This window comes from Sorex fumeus, unplaced genomic scaffold (assembly GCF_029834395.1).
Source record: "Sorex fumeus unplaced genomic scaffold, SorFum_2.1 ptg000010l, whole genome shotgun sequence".
Lineage (NCBI taxonomy): Eukaryota > Metazoa > Chordata > Mammalia > Eulipotyphla > Soricidae > Sorex > Sorex fumeus.
This window is the reverse complement of record NW_026606067.1, coordinates 31,325,695-31,338,584: the sequence shown is the minus strand read 5'-3', so window position 1 is coordinate 31,338,584 and position 12,890 is coordinate 31,325,695. Positions and strand designations below refer to the sequence as shown.

General features: G+C 38.5%; 1 protein-coding gene across 1 annotated transcript in view; it reads right to left on the bottom strand.

Annotated features, from left to right (window-relative positions):
* LOC130019997 (EGF-like and EMI domain-containing protein 1) overlaps positions 1-12,890 on the bottom strand; it is a 745,638-nt gene that overhangs the window by 633,409 nt on the left and 99,339 nt on the right. The window contains exons 2-4 of the mRNA XM_056110600.1: positions 5,807-5,941; positions 2,881-2,990; positions 2,108-2,209 (exon numbers count right to left, since the gene is read on the bottom strand). The gene's annotated coding sequence lies outside the window, so the exon portion shown is untranslated. The remainder of the gene's footprint in view (positions 1-2,107; positions 2,210-2,880; positions 2,991-5,806; positions 5,942-12,890) is intronic.

Below are 12,890 nucleotides of genomic sequence, written 5' to 3'. Positions count from 1 at the left end.
GGTCTCTTACTTACATAAATTAAAAAACAAGAATATGGTTATCTGAATTTTAAAAAATTTAAATTATTTTGGCATATAAAACTAGCTAAGCAATTAAAATAATCTTAAGAGTCAAGTACTGATAAATAAATTAATCCAGGTGCAATTTCTAGGCTATTACCATTACCATATGTCTCTTTAATTATCCTTTCCCTTAGGGACCTGATGCTTTGCAAAATTTACTCTACCACAACAAATGATTCAATAATATAATTTTTTCAATTTTTGAGTTGATGACATGTGTAACTGCCTACCACAGCTACTGATCAAGATGAGGAAACCAGTGTTTCGTATGTAGTTGAAACAAATATTTTAGAGGTAAGTGGTTTTTCATCATTGCTCAATGTATCATTCTTTAAAAAAAAATAGAAACTGTTGAAGATACACTCTAGAACTCAAATTGTATACTGACCTTTGCCTCACAATCAAAATCAAAGTCACAGCAAAATGTAGTTAAAAATACACTTTAAATGGGTTCCAAAATATTTTTAAAGAATAAAAGCAAATATCCCACCAAAGAGCATTAGTATTAATTATAAAAGCTCAGAAGTAACCCATTAAAAAAGACAAATCTTGACCTTATGCCAAGGGCAGAGTAGACAAATAGAAATGAATGAAATATTCTCACAACTTCTCAATTTTAGTTTTGCTTTTACAGAAGCAAGGAATAGATAAAGGCAGGCAAACTTATCAGTAGAAGATAATGAATACAATGTATTTGTTAGATTTTTATACTGATTTTTAACTTCTCGAAGAGATGTCTTTGTTTTTTCCTGTTCTGAAAAAATAAATGTATATGCGTTCATATTCTCTAGAGACTACATCAGATGATCAAGTCAAAACAAATCCTTTTGAAAGTACTGATCTCATAGCAGATGCAGGAAGGATAAATTATTGACCATTCTAAAATTTTCATTGCAAAAAACATATTAAATGCACATCTCCATACTGACAGTCACTAAAATTCCAACCTTAAAAATTTTGGAAACTCAAAGTGCAAGAAACTATAAAGAACCATATCAGTGTAGGGTCATTTTCTATCTTGTATAATATTTACAGAAGTTAATCAAATGACAGAAAAAATCTAAATAAAATAATTCTAACCAAACTGTTATATTTTTAAATTTTTTTAATTGAATCACCTTGAGATAGCCCATTATAAAACTGTTCATAATTGGGTTTCAGTTATACAGTGTTCCAAGACTCATCCCTCTACCAGTGTACATTTCCCAGCACCAATGTCCCCAATATCCCTCCAACTCCCGTGCCCCAGCCTGCCTCTATGGTAGGCACTGTCTCTGTCTCTCTGTCTCTGTCTCTCTCTGTCTCTGTCTGTGTCTCTCTCTCCTCCTCCCCTTCCCTCTCCCTCCCTTTCTCTCTTTCTTTTTCTCTCTTTTTGAGCATTGTGGTTTGCAATATAGATCCTGAAACTTTATCATGTATATCCCTTTATCTACCTTACATACTCAGTTCTTACCCAGTATGATCATTTCCAGCTATTATTTTCATACTGGTCCCTACTCTGTCTTACCTACCTTATGCCCTTATGCCCCCCTCCAACATTTGTGGTAGATTCCAATCACTGACTTGTCCTCCTGGCCCATTTTCCTTGTCCTTAGATATTAGTCTAATATTATTTTTGCTTTCTTACAGTTTTAATAAGGCGTACAGAATTAGAATAAATCTTTCTTACTCTGTTCCTTTACAAAGACCTCAAACAAGAACACTGTACCAGCACTTTCAAACAATGGCTCCGTTAAAGATTTAACATCTGAGGTCAGATGTGGTTTTCTTATTAAGCTGCCATTTCCTTTACAAAATAGACTATTCTGTAGTTACTGTTGGCCTTTGAACTCTGGTCATTAATAATTAAAACTGAACTGCAAAGCATATTTCGTGATGCTGAGTACACTGTAAGTTGTAGGTTTTTGCTTAGTGGCTCATATTAAATGTTACCAACCTCTGGAGAGATAAGTCCAACATCAGTCTGAATAGACAAAATTGACTGACGCCTGAAAGCAAATCAGACAGCTCCAAATCAAGATAAAATAGCGTATCGGTCACTCACCATATTGACAGCGGGGTCCTTGAAAGCCCTCTGAACACTGGCAACGCTGGGCTTCATGTTCTCGACATATTCCATTAAAACAAGTTCTCACTGCTGAGACAGCTAAAAAGAGGAGAGTGGGAAAGGGATCAAAAAAAAGCTTCAATTTAAGCACATTTCTAATATAAATAACAACAAAGAATTACCAACACCACTTCAATAAAAATTAAAAAGACAGTGTTTTCATCTACAATGACACCAATTCTGCTATTTGAGTGCTCTCCAACATACTCCAAAGGTCCTGGCATACCTTCACCAAAGATTTGTAAAAGAACTGCACACCTCGCCTTAAAAAGCAAACTGACTACAGTGGTCTTCAATTAATCATGACAAGTACAAGCTGAGCACATTTAGATTCAATACAGGGAATTCCCTTCAGATTTTAGAATCAACAGTGGATTACAAATTTGGTGATATGGGAAGAGGCAAGCGGGAAAAGATGGAAGCATGGGGACAACCTGACTGGCTTTAAACAAACTGTCTTTTAAATGAAGAGACAATATACAGCAGTAGTTCTATGGGTTCTGCATTTTGACCATCACTACACATACTCAGAAAGGATTTTTCCATATATTACGCAAGTTGCACATGTCAGTCTAACAATATGCTCCAAAACTCTGGTGACTCTAAAGATGCCTGAAACTTTGCAGGCATGGTATGACTGTGCCCCCCAAATGAGCTACACTATTAGTTCTAGTGACAGAGAATGAGACAGGAAAAATTTTATGACTCACGGTGTAGGCAGCCAGGTTCCTCGGCCCACTGCCTCCAACCAGGGCAGCACCTGTAGAGAGTCTGCGGCTCCAGGCTGTATGTCTGTCTGTAAACAGTGTAATACCTGGTCCTATGAAACACAGAAATCTAGATCACTACTGCTTTCCCAGTAGGTAGGACATTTGCCTTGCATGCAGCCAACCCTGCCCACCTGGGCTTGATTCCTCCGCCCCTCTCAGAGAGCCCAGCAAGCGACCGAGAGTATCTCGCCCGCACAGCAAAGCCTGGCAAGCTCGCGGTGATGTATTCGATATGCCAAATACAGTAACAAGTCTCACGACGGAGACGTTATTGGGCCCACTAGAGCAAATTGATGAACAATGGGAGGACAATGCTACCATTTTAATTACACCAAAAACTAACCCAAGGCCTGCCATGTACACACACACACACACACACACACACACACACACACACACACACATTTGTATATACGTACTCTTACATACATACACACATCTTACTACAAATACAATCAAGCTCATTCAATTTTGATTCTTGATTCAATGAAAAGATAGTTGAATGAAAAGTAAACTGCACTTATCCATGTCAAGGGGTATAAACTATATTAAGGTTTATTCAAACTATTAAGAGTAAATCCCCCAATTATAAAGAGAATAATGAAACCCTGAAGGTACGTGCTTTCCAACATGTTACTCACAGGCCTCATTAGATCATGTATCTGCAACAGTGGTGGTATCACCCATAGGAGTGATAGTTGACTGTTGACAAGAGGGGTGAAAAAAATCTTAATATGAAAGTTTGCTATTCTAGAAAAATAGTATGTAAATTGTCACTGTCACTGTCCTTCCGTTTTTCATCGATTTTCTCGAGCAGGACCAGTAATGTCTCTAGTGTGAGACTTTGTTGTTACTGTGTTTGGCATATTGGATACGTCATGGGGAGCTTGCCAGGCTTTGCCCTGCGGGCGAGATACTCTCGGTAGCTTGCTGGGCTCTCCGAGAGGGGCGGAGAAATCAAACCTGGCTTGGCCGGGCTGGCTGCGCAGAAGGCAAATGCCCTACAAATTATAACTATGAGGACAAATATTGAAGAAAATAGCAGAAAAACTTAAGAACACACGACTGCAAGCACTACACTATAGTTATTTGTGAGAAACTCTCAATAGACTATAATACCAAGCCTTTGGTATTAAGCAAATTTCCTTTTTTCCTTTCATATATATTCTTCATCCTGAAATTTTTTTCTCTCCCCTTCAAATACCTTCTTTATAGCCCTGGACAATCCCCTTCATTAATAAAGGTCAAATTCAAGTATTATTTCCTCCAACTTTCCCTGATCTGACATGTCAGTCTACATTACTCATGCAATTCTCTCTAAACTAGAATTTGTTATGGCTGCATCATTTTTCACTGACACGTATTCACTTTCATGAAGCGTAACCTCTTATTCTGTATGTGTATCTCCATAGTGAGGAAATTTAGCCTTGTGTACTTATAGACAACAAAATGCATATAAGTTTTGCCAGATATTTTTGAATATATCTTATAGATGTATTCAACTTCAAACCTAATGTCATAAATGCTTGTGGAATAAAGAAGTATGTGGTATTTAAAAAACTAATAAATAAAAATTTAAAAGAATTGTATAGAACTACTAAACTCTGGAGACCAAAACTATAAAACATGTCACCCTTATTCATGTTTATATCCCAAGTACAAATGTCTATATGGTGGTAAACTCTGGTTCATACAGTATCAATAATGATTGAAGCCCATGGGGTGAGCACAAGAAACAAAAATGAAAAGCCAATTTCATATATAAATTCTACAGTAAACAAACATAGAGTACCTACCATGCACCATTGTGCTACTCACCAGATATCATCAATTTGCCTATGCAAAGTAGTATTTTACTAATTTTACAAAAAAAATGACTCAGAAATATAGCAGCTTGGTCTATAGTCACATAGAGTCAAGAAAAAATTTCTGGTTAAAATTTTAATTAAAGATCCTAAGTGTAGAAAACAATTTAACAAAAATATCCATATGAAGGTTAAACACATGCACATTCACACATGGACACAGAGTGTATATGCTAAGACCTAAAATGATTTTGTCTTGTAATATATTTCTTATTTCAATTATTATTTACTTCTGTATATTATCAGTGTTGTTATGTCTACATAATATTATCTTCATAATAATTAGATGTTCCAAATCTCCTTTGTTAGTAGTAAAAACAATAGTAACAGTAAAAATAATGAAAGCAATAATAAATTTTTTATTAACCTACATTTTTTTTACTTAAGGTATCCTAAATCTAGACCCAGTTGATCCACTTGCATAAAACTTAACTATTCAACAATAACAGAATCCAGAGGTACTTTGTTATTTTGTATAACTACTAAAAAAATTGAAAAAAAAAATTGCTATGGAGCATCGTATCACAAAGAGCACCATATTTGCTTTTTCTTTTTACTCTCAGTTGGTCAAGATAGTTCTAATTCAAAGACCATAATACAATTAAAGATTCTTAAGACTTCAAAGTGCTACAGGAAAATCAAGGACCAGTCAAATCCAGGTTCACTAACTTAGATGCCCTCATCGAAGTCCTACTAAATTTAGTCAACCAACATAATAATCCCACTTCTGATAGTCTCCTGACCCCCAGTTTCCAATAGTCTCCTATGCCCTGAGGTAAAATGAGTGACAGGTGCCCTAAAACACCTTACACACAAATGAAGCCTATGCCCTGACTCTGAAGGAAAATGTGTAAATGAAAATCCCTGATGAGCATAGCTTATGTTTGTTTATTCAATGACATAATTATTTTCTAAATTAATGGGATTAAATCTGGCAAGCAGTCAAAGCTCTTGGTTTAGATGTTTAGTAGCCAGAAGGAAATAGCAGACAATAATCTTACCTTCTTTCATAACCCGCACACCATCTTGGGTCTAAGCATCCAGGTTTCCAGAGCTTCACAGTGTGTGTAAATGCCCGCACACAAGGGTGTGGGAGTCGCACCACAGTCATTTGCTGTTCTTCACAAACATTTGGCCTTGGGTTGGGGGGGGAGGGGAAGGAAAAATGTGATTTAAAAAAAAGATCGTTTTATACATTGATCATCTATTTATCCTTCCATTTTTCTACAAGATGCTTGTGACAATGAGAAATACTGTATTTAATGAAGAATGATTTTCTTATCCAAATCAATAATTTTGCACTTGAAAACATTGCTAATTTTAAAAGTAATCTAAACCACTACACAGATTTTTCATGTAAAATCACATGAGCATCACACATTGACCCTGCTGAGGTCAGGTTTTGATACTCTTATCATTAGGAAACACAGTCTAACTTAATCTCCATATAGATAATCTGCTAAATATAGCAATGGGTCCTAATCAGAAGCTCTCTTTGGCACCTAAATAATTCTGTAAGCTTGTCAGTGAGACAATTATAATACTGATAAACTGTCTAGTGGTACTCACCACACTAAAATCAGTTACATCACTCTACAGCCCGAGGCCCCTCCTGTAATCACTTCTTTCCATGACTCTGACTAAATCTCACCCCCTGATTTCACTTACAGCTCAATTCTCACTTCTAAATATATTTCTGAAAGGCAATAGTTTGGGTGGTTAAATTCACCTGAACTGAATGAAATTTATGTTGAACTTTATGAGTTTTCATAGTACATGTGAATGCCGTAGGTCAACATCTAAATTAAATAATGTTTGAAAACTACACATAAGGTAGGCATTTATAAAAAAGCAAATTGAGCTGTGGAGCTAAAACATCAGCTTTTAAAATTCCTCTACTATGGGGGTAGGCAGCCTCCCCTCTCCCTCCCCCTGTGCTTCCAGAACTCCTGGCAGCCATGCTTCCACAGCTACCACCATGTCAACTCTTTGATCTGGACCCTAGATCCTGAAGTCCCTGGACCACACAACACCTCCAAATTGTCAATATTGAAATTCCAATGGGAGTACACCAAATTAGATGGAAAAGTAACATAGAAGCCTACTAAACTCTACAAACAAAAACAATAACCCATAAGGCTCAACTAGCAACAATCAGCTTAGTAAGCCCTTAGACAAATATTTAGGAACCCCGTGGTAAATATAACAATTTATATTACCAAATAACAATTTTCACATTTTTTTACTGGAGTAGTTTTGATAATTTCTTTATAGCCATTTAGTTGCAACAAACAATATAAAATACGTTATTGTTTGCTAAGGGGACAGGCTTGGAGGGTGGTTTGGTAAATGGGGAGGGTGGGGGAGTGAAGGTCACTTTGTTGGTGGGACTGATGTTCAAAACTCGAAAGCCCATAACAACTGTATTATAAACAACTGTGTAAGCTACAGTGTCAAAATAACGTTTTTTTTCATTAAAAAATGAAAAAAATAAATAAAACAAAATTCCTCTACTAGATTCTCTGTAAACTTAGAAATCCCATATTAGAGTCCTGTGCCTGTAACTTTTTTTTAATTGTTTACTTATTTATGAAATTCGTTTTTGGCTAATTATTTCACATGGTTAGCTTTGTAATAAGGTGCAAATTTGGTGGAAGTTTTGAGGAGTAGAAACCTTATTCAATGCTCTATCTAGAAATGTCCTCATTTTTTTATTTAAAAAAATTTTTAATAGTGAGACATCATGAGGTACAGTTACACATTTTTGTGATTGGGTTTCAATTATATAATGATCAAATACCATCCCTCCACCAGTGCCCACTTCCCACCACCATGCATCCTAGTATCCCTCCCACCCCCCATATCCCCCATCCCACCCTGGCTCTGTGGCAGGGCATTCCCCTCTGTTCTCTCTCTCCTTTTGGGTGTTGTGGTTTGCAAAAAAAACATTGAGTGGCAATCATGTTTGGTCTATAGTCTACTTTCAGCATGCTTCTCCCATTCTGGGAGGGTCCTCCCAACACCTTTATTTGGTGTTCCCCTCTTTATCTGAGCTCCCTTTTCCCTAGTATGTGTGGTTGGCCTCCAAGTCATGGAGTAGAATTCCTGGTACTAATCTCGGCCATTCTTGGGTGTTAGTTTCCTATTTTGTTACTTTATGTTCCCCAGATGAATGCAATCTTTCTATGTCTATCCCTTTCTTTCTGAGTCATTTCGCTTAACATGATATTTTCCATGTAGTACCACTTGTATGTGAATTTCGTGACTTCGTCTTTTCTAACAGCTACATAGTAATCCATTGTGTAAATGTACCAAAGTTTCTTTAACCTGTCATCTGTTCTCGGGCACTCAGGTTTTTTACAGATTCTGGCTATTGTAAAGAGTGCTGCAATAAACAGGCAATTGCAGATGTCACTTCAACTATACTTTTTTGCCTCTCTGGGATATATTCCCAGGAGTGGTATTGCTGGATCAAATGGGAGCTCAATTTCTAATTTTTTGAGAATCAACCATACTGTTTTCCAAAAGGGCTGTACCAGTCGGCATTCCCACCAACAGTGAAGGAGTGTCCCTTTCTCACCACATCTTCGCCAGCACCGGTTGCTTTTGTTCTTGTGGATATGGGCCAGTCTCTGTGGTGTGAAGTGATATCTCATTGTGGTTTTGATCTGCTGTGCCTTTAACTTTTAACGTTGAATTATGTGCTTCTTATGATTCACCTAGCCCCAATTAGTAAGCTTACTTCATCTTTTTTTCTAGTCAATAGCAGATAAAAAGTGAAAAGTGAAGCCTTAATCCTCACCCAGCCTTGCACTCTATCTTCATCAGTTATTCCATCCATTCTTTAACCCACCCAATTCACTCACTTTATCCACTGATTTATATATACACACATCTGTCCACCCAAGCATCTATTCAACAAATGTTTACTGTCATCTACATGTGTCAAAAAACTATCTTTCAGAAGAATGTGAATCTTCCAGACCCCACACCAGGCTGTCACATCAGGCTGCTTCCCTCCCCCGACCCCACAACAAGAGAGTCCCAGCAGTTGAAAACCTCCAGAACTCATCGCTGCCGTGCTCCAGCCCATCTCCACAAGCTCAGACAAGCCTCACCCATGAGTGCATCTGCTGTTTTCTAAATTTTAGAATTCCTGGAGCACGCGACCACACTATCTCTCATACTCTACACTACTAATATACCAAGAGTAGCACAAAACATTTGATGGGGTTTAAAGGAGAAGAGAACCAATCTCATCTATATATATATATATATATATATATATAGAGAGAGAGAGAGAGAGAGAGAGAGAGAGAGAGAGTCTCCTGCCCCCGCTCCTGGTTGTCCTCACCGGGGCCCCTTGGAGGGGGGAGGGTTGAGTTTCTCTCTGCCCCCCCTGCCCCAAGCAGAGCCCTAGCATCTGATGACCTCTGGACCCAGCCACGGCCATGCTGGAACCACTCTCCACACGTCCGGACGGGCCTCATGCATGAAAGAACTGGCAGAGGAACCCAGGCATGCAGGTCCTGGGGCTGAGGTCTGGAACTGGGCCTTCTCCATCCAGACCCCCCATTTTCCAGTAGGTAGGCATCACACCCACCAGCTGCCACCAGCACCAAGTTGGTCCCATCAACAGCCAAGACGCAGAGACTATAAAACCCAGCTCCCGGAAGCGCGCGGCCACAAATGCGGCCGCGTGACATCTTATCATCTTACTTTTTCCTTTGAAGAGCCTGGCAGGCTACCAAAAGTATCCTGCCCACACAGCAGAGTCTGGCAAACTTCCCGTGTCGTACTCAATATGCCAAATACCAGTAACAATGATGGGTCTCATTCCCTAATCCTAAAAGAGCATTGAAATGGCTCTTTTAAAATCTCAGGATTAGGACGAAGGAGACGCTACTGGTGCCTGCTCGAGGAAATCGACGAACAACAGGATGCTTGTGATTATATATATATATATATATATGATTATATATATATATATTATACATATATATATGCGCACACAAGGATAGACCTTTAACAAACATGTTAGCAATCTCTTATACAAAGGCTTAATGGCTCCAGGATGAAATACAACAATCTTCACACACTTTCCTCTAAGGAAATTTTATTGGACCATTTTTAGAAAATTATTCATAACAAGCAATACAAAATTAATTGTTTCTGTTCTACTTGGGGGGCACATTTTGGGATTTGGGGTTGAAACATTTGAAAGATGGTGGTAGGAAGGTGCAATGGTGGTGGGATTGGTGTTCAAATATTAAATGTAATGAATTATTATGAACAATTTTATAAAGATTAAATTAAATTTTAAAAAGAAGAAGAATGTGAAGTTAATAAGTTTATTTGGGAAGTTCGAAAGCACTGGTAATATAAACACAGAAAAAAAGAAGTTAGCCAACAAGAAGATGTATTGCAGATTCAGTCAAGTATTAGGTGGCTAGTCACTCAAAAAAGGTGACTTTTGGGCTGGAGCCTTAGTATAGCAGAGAGGGAGCTTGTCATGATGCTCCTAACATGGGATCAGTCCCCAGTACCACATGTGATTCCCCAAGCCTGCCAGGAGTGAGCCCTGGGTACTACCAAGTATGGGCCCAAAACAAAAAGGTGACCTTATCTATGCGTCTGCCTAAAATGCTAGGTTACTTCAAGCAATCACTGCGGAAAATTTATATGTGTGTGTGTGTGTGTGTGTGTGTGTGTCTATACACATACATATTGTGTGTGTAATAGCACGTCCTCTCAGTCTAAATCTCCTAGGAAATATACATTCCAGATACTCTACCTTTTTTCAAGTAATTTTTTTTTGTCAAATAAGTGTAAATGCTAGCAGATGGAAAGCCCTGCAGCTGTAAAGGAGAGGGGATTGGATCCGGTTTTGCCAGTTTTGACTACAGATGGAACAAATAATGTTCATATTTGATTTTTGGAAATCGGAGAAAACGAACTAAGCAAAGCACCAAAATAAGTGTAAAATAGTAAGTGCTAAAATGGAAGTAAGTGCGGCTGATACAGAGATAGGGGCAGTTTACTAAGATATATTTATTAGGAAAGGCTTCACTGAAGATGTGGCAAAGTGACCTAAAGGGTGAAGAAAATCCTCTCAGAGAAGAGCCAGAAGAGTATTCAGGTGGAAGAATCAGAATGAACAGAGACTCTAAAGGGTAAGACATCTGGCCTCCCGGGATCTGAAAAAAAAAAAAAAAAAGACAAATTGCCTCAGATGATGAGATGCTTCATAGGGCAGTCAGGGCCTTTCACACTGAGGAATTCTGATTAAATTTTTAGGGCAGGGGAAGCCACAGAAAGATTCCGAAGTTCTTATTTCTGCCCCCATCTCCCGCATGCAGGATTGGAGCTACTATGTGGTTCTCACTCGCCAATGCAGCTGTCGCTCCCGACTTTAAAAGGGATGTGGTCGTATCTGTTGCTGCACACTAGAATTAATTGCCCAGTCTAATTCTGCCGGATCAAACAAGTTCCGGGACTCCCTACACTCACCAAGGAGGGTTACTGGGGGAGGGGGAGGGGAGGGTTACTGACTCCTACAAAGATAGAAATCCTCCTGGAAATCTGTAACTTCAGAAATGTCTAAAGTCAGCAGCACCAGTGAAGGAGGGAGAGGCACAGCACAAATTTTATATAGTACAGCAGAGAAACTGTTAGACTAAAATTTCTAGTATTTATAATTAATAATTTGTTAATATGATAAGAAATGCTAATATGACTGCAGAACACATATTACTGAACCATGGTTAAGTAAAGTAGTTTTGGATAAGATTAGCTTTCATTTGAACTATGTTAGAGAATATCTGGTAAAATAATGCCTTATTTTTTTTGGTTTTTGGGTCACACCCGGCATTGCACAGGGGTTACTCCTGGCTCTGCACTCAGGAATTACTGCTGGCGATGCTTGGGGGACGATATGGGATGCTGGAAATTGAAAGCGGGTCGGCCGCATGCAAGGCAAATGCCCTACCCGCTGTGCCCCAATAATGCCATTTTTTATCTCAAATATATGTTAATAAGTCCATCAATTTTCTTGCAGGTGTCCTGAGTAGACTTTAATGTAAATCTTATCTCCTTTTTTAGCTATAAAAGTTATATGTACTCAGCTGTTAGAAAAGATGAAGTCATGAAATTTACATACAAGTGGTACAATATGGAAAGTATCATGCTAAGCGAAATGAGTCAGAAAGAGAGGGATAGACATAGAAAGGTTGCATTCATCTGGGGGATATAAAGTAACAAAGTATGAGATTAATACCCAAGAATAGCTGAGATCGGCACCAGGAGGATTACTCCATAACTTAGAGGCCAGCCGGGTATCCTAGAGGAAAGGGCAGTTCAGATAGAGAAGGGAGCACCAAATAAAGGATGTTTGGAGGATCCTCCCAGGAGGGGAGATGCATGTCGAAAGTAGACTATGGACTGAACATGTTTGCCACTCAATGCCTCTTTTGCAGACCACAACACCCAAAAGGAGAGAGAGAACACAGGGGATTGCCCTGCCACAGAGACGGGGGGATGGGGGGATGGGGGTGGGAGGGATATTATCCATGGTGGTGGAAAATGGGCACTGGTGGAGGGATGGGTATCTGATCATTGTATAATTGAAACCAAAGCACAAAAAATTGTAAATCTACAACTGTAAAAAAATAAAATAAAATAAAGGGGAAAAAAGTTATATGTACTCATATTAAAAAATAATACTGAGCAAAGGAAAAATACATAAAATCGATACTGTCCCTAATATCAGGGCTGCAGCAACAGAACAGTAGTAGGGCATTTGCCTTGCATGCAGCCAACCTGGGTTTGAACTCTGGCATTCCATATGGTCCCACGAGCACCAAAAGCAGTTACTGCTGAGTGCGGAGCCAGGAGTAAGCCCTGAGCATCAGGGGTATGACTCCAAAACAAACAAAATTGTTCCTAAGATACTCCCCTAATAACCACTGATGTATTTACATTCAAATCTTTTGCTGGGGTACAAGAACATATTTTTGCATAAGTGAGATCAAACTCTAACTACTATTAAATTGTGTTAAAAGCCTTTATATAGGGGCTGGGGCAATA